Source organism: Myzus persicae, unplaced genomic scaffold (assembly GCF_001856785.1).
Source record: "Myzus persicae strain clone G006 unplaced genomic scaffold, MPER_G0061.0, whole genome shotgun sequence".
Classification (NCBI taxonomy): domain Eukaryota; kingdom Metazoa; phylum Arthropoda; class Insecta; order Hemiptera; family Aphididae; genus Myzus; species Myzus persicae.
This window is the reverse complement of record NW_019104290.1, coordinates 3,165-7,143: the sequence shown is the minus strand read 5'-3', so window position 1 is coordinate 7,143 and position 3,979 is coordinate 3,165.

The window sequence follows — 3,979 nt, the reverse complement described above, 5'->3', positions numbered from 1 at the left end:
CGGATAACCAAAGTGCGTGCGCCAGTGGTGGGGGGTGTGTCGGTGGACGGTGACGTGACGACGACTACGGCGGTGGCGGGATCGGGGAATCCTAGTCTGTCGACTGGGCGGGGCAAGGAGGCGAAAAAAGGAGGAAAATAATAATAATAATAATAACAATAATAATAATAATAATAAAATTGGCCAGCGCGACGGGCGGATCCGCAGCCGAGTGCATGACGTGGTGCACGCCGTCGGAAATTCCGCGCGAGCCTCAGACGACCGCGTTGCTCCAATCGGTGGCCGTTACGTCACGCGGCAAAAATTTTTTAGCGCGTGGTGGTCAATGGTCTTCGGTCACGAACTCACGACGACCACCGCTTCAGCTCGCTTGTCGCTTGGGCTGTTGTCCAGTGCCCACGAGGCCGATCGGTATTCAGTGTCCACTATTTCAATATTCTGTGGTCACTATACTCGCTCTGTAGCTGGGTAGCACGACATAGTTGTAACCCAACAGACCGAACACATTACACAAGTTTACCCGGTTTAAAAGTCTTATACTTGTACTGCTATTTCAATAGCCTATTAAAAATATATATTATATTAATATACGTTAATATATATATTATGTATAGACTCAAGGCCGTTATGATGTTTAGAATTTTGGCGCCCATGGGCACTTATAAAATGGCACTCCTCTTTTATGTAGAAGGGTGGTCCGGCGTAGAACAAATAACAATTATAAATTTAGAACTTTATATGTAAGCATATGAAATTATAAAAATATAGCCTTACCTACTTGTATTTTATACATAGTCTATAGGTATATAATAATATAATGTTGTAATTCACGATTCATAGTAATGTGTACCTGCACTCTGCAGATATTTCACACTCTTACCACTTGAAAGTCAGAAAGTAACTCTAATAATGATGAAGATACTTTCTTTATTTCCACTAAAAATATTATATTAAATAATTTGGCTGGCGAAACAAAAAGTCGTAAAAATGTACTTCCACCAAAGTTCCACTTGGTGAGAAATTATTACGCTTCATTGACCAGTGAAGTTACTTTACCGTATATTTACACTGTAAACAGATAATTGGACCCCGGAAATGACGGAAACAACAACAGTACCTACAAGGCTACACACGAATATTCGAAACAAAATTAATTTCTGTGTCATGCCGATATTTTATTGAAGATTTTTTTTATTCCAACAATACATTTAAAAAATAGTAATTAATTATTAATATATATCATGCAGTGTCACTGACAAACGCGGTGTATCAGCAGTTGAGGTACATTTTTCAATAGAATAAAATATAAGATACGAATAATTTTGATCGGTTATAAACTTATAAATTATAATCTAGACTAACTGTTTTTGGCAAACCGTTTGAACTATCATATTATGATCTACATTCTTCATCTATTAAATAATACAATTATGACCGGGCCAATCGTCCGCATATGAAATTTTTTTGTGGTGACCGATATTATTCTAAATCAGGTCTATGACCTATGTTTAGTATTGTGTATTTGTGTACATTCAACGTCACATACGACCAAGCCTATATAGATGTAAACAAAATAGTAAATTCCCAGATGATGACGTTACAAGATAAATAATCATAACATGCCGTATAACTGGTTCTAAGACCTGGTCGCATGAGATAAATTACTACTATTTATTATTTTGATAACGATTCTATATTCGTATGTACTATGTTGTAATTGTAGGCTGAGTTAATTTAGTCAAATTTCTTTGAGGGGGGAGGGGGGCTGACTTGCTAAATTGTTTTGCACCTGTTATATAGGAGTAGGCATTATACCCACCACTTGTTCGTTAATGACGTCATGTCGTCATGACATCATTGCTTTCATTACAGTCCAAGACCCTCAATAACTCTATATTAATATTTTATATTATTCGTAAGGTACCTATGTAATACAAGGTAATAGTGATGTACTAATGTAGGTACTTGTTAGTAGTTACTAAGTACCAAGTACCTACCTTTTTTTAGAATCTTACATATTATTAGGTATATTAATAAATTAAAGATGGCACGGACACATGGGAGCATACTCGTCAGTTAGTAGGAAAAAATGACCACCGAAAAAAACCCAGTAAACAATTCAACGGAAATAAAAGTTCATGTGATAGCTATGTTTTATGTATTTATACTATAATCTAATGAATTAGAATATTTTGTCATACTATTGAAGTATTAAACATAATATATATCTATTTACATTTTGATTGGATAAACTGAAAAAACGGATGAGATATGATAGACTTTATAATATATACTAAGGTCTGTGTAAAATATGTACCTAACGGCTAACATTGTTTTTGTTTTGTTTGGAAATAAATAAATAATAATGTACAATGTACCTTTCAATAAATTGCATACCTATTCATGATTGAACAATAAAATGATAATGACTTTCATTATTGACATTTTGAATGGTATGAGAATTAAGGCTTGAACAAAGTTCAGGTTACTTAATTTATATTGTTGTGTACCTCTTGCATCTTAAATTCTTAACCATTACACACGATTATTTGCACAAGTATAACGGAAATGAAACAAAATAAACTTATAGAGCTCATAATTAAAATGTTATAAAAATAATTATATATATGACATATATGGAGAATTATTTTTATAATATTTTAATTTATAAAATTTGTTCGGTGTTTTCGTCCACAATTCATACACATGGAATATGAAAGCAGGATTCGGAACTAATGACTTACAGAAATTGAATCATATCCGTATTTGTAACTGTTTTTATTTTGATAATTTTATGTAAGATTCTGTATGGTCGTGAGAAAACTGTTTTTTTAGATTAAGTTTTTTGATTCTGTCAGCCTACATTTCTAAAAATATTTTATTAATTTACTGAACATATTTAATATTTATAAGTGTATTGCTATTACCTATTAGTAGTACATTAAATTAATAAGTTTAATATAATCTGTGGTATTGTGGTATAGGTTGTATCATTGATTATAAATACTATACAGTCCGTGTGTTCCTAAATTCATCAGATTGGTCAGCCGCTGGAGGGGAGGTAATCAAGCCGATTGACTTATCAGCAATCTGCTATTCTAAAGGATGGACTGAAATGAAACCCGATGGATTTGATAACAATATGCAAACGTTTAGGAACACACGGAGTATATAGGTACCTACTACATACTACAGAGTTTTTACCTTTTAGTACTAGTTAGACAGTTGTTATTATTTGTTACACTGTCGGTCCGTCTATATTATATTAATAAGGCTCTTTATTAACATATTCAAATTTCAAATACTTTTATTATATTAATTACATTAAAACTTGAAACAACGAACAACGGTCTTTATTTCTTTAATACGACATTGTTGTTCAGTTGTTCTATATTTAATATTTATCAGTATTTTAAATTATTTCGTAGTTGCCAGTTGGTCACATTGCAATTAACACGACTGCAGCTGCTGATTATCTCTCACTGTATTGTTATCACTTCCTGTTTCTATGTTTTTCTGGAATTAGGATACATTTCCCGAAATGTCATGTTATCCTATAACACGGTCTTCTTATGAAAATAGGCTTCTTGCCTTCTTGTAGTATTACTAGAATTCCATTCGAGACTGTTGATTTTCGTGTTGTTTGGTATAGCGATCTAAACACGGTAATTATATCATTTTAATAATAATGGACTTTTTGCTCAAGTACAGGAACATGACGAAGTATTTTCTTACAGTGAAACGTCTAGCTTACCAAGTCTGAGTTTGCATATCATTTGTCCCATAACTATGGTCTAGTGGAAGTTTCAATTTCCTTTTTTTTTTCAAAAATCGTCCTCATCCATCTGGAAGCTTCAGTTTTCGTTTCGGGATTCGGGTCCATCCGACAACGGAATAATTTATAAATTTAATTATTTACAGAAATCGTGTTGTGGACGGGACCGGTTGATTTCGATAACCGTAATCTATTCAACGCTTA